This window comes from Salvelinus alpinus, chromosome 2 (assembly GCF_045679555.1).
Source record: "Salvelinus alpinus chromosome 2, SLU_Salpinus.1, whole genome shotgun sequence".
Classification (NCBI taxonomy): domain Eukaryota; kingdom Metazoa; phylum Chordata; class Actinopteri; order Salmoniformes; family Salmonidae; genus Salvelinus; species Salvelinus alpinus.
Window position 1 is genome coordinate 77,748,861 of NC_092087.1, and position 936 is coordinate 77,749,796.

The following is a 936-nucleotide window of genomic DNA, read 5'->3' on the forward strand; positions in this document are numbered from 1 at the left end:
ACTCAGTACTTTGTTGAAGCACCTTTGGCAGCGATTACAGCATCGAGTCTTCTTGGGTATGATGCTACAAGTTTGACACACCTGTATTTCTCCCATTCTTCTCTGCAGATCCTCTCAATCTCTGTCAGGTTGGATGGGGAGCGTTGCTGCACAGCTATTTTCAGGTCTGTCCAGAGATGTTCGATCGGGTTCAAGTCCGGGCTCTGGCTGGGCCACTCAAGAACATTCAGAGACTTATCCCGAAGCCTTCAGTCTGGCCACTCTACCATAAAGGCCTGATTGGTGGAGTGCTGCAGAGATGGTTTCCTTCTGGAAGATTCTCCCATCTCCACAGAGGAACTCTAGAGCTCTGTCAGAGTGACCATCGGGTTCTTGGTCACCTCCCTGACCAAGGCCCTTCTCCCCCGATGGATCATTTTGCCATGTCCAATCAATTGAATTTACCACAGCTGGACTCCAATCAAGTTGTAGAAACATCTCAAGGATGGTCAATGGAAACAGGATGCACCTGAGCTCAATTTCGAGTCTCATAGCAAAGGGTCTGAATACTTATGTAAATAACTTATTTCTGTTTATTATTTGTTATAAATTTGCTAACATTTATAAAAACCTGTTCTCGTTTTGTCATTATGGGGTATTGTGTGTAGATTGATGAGGATTTTATTTATTTAATCCATTTTAGAATAAGGCCGTAACGTAACAAAATGTGGAAAAGGTCAAGATGTCTGAATACTTTCCGAATGCACTGTCTATCATAAGCTTTATGTTTCTACTTTACAGACATACATAATCATTATGTAGTTCTCAGAATCTGTAGTAGACAAACCAATTGACATGTAAAATGTACAGGTTTACCAAACATTGAAGTGATCATCATTTAAGAGCAGTTCGATTAAGTAATAGTAAAATGTCTTCCAACAAAAGAGAAGAGAAGAT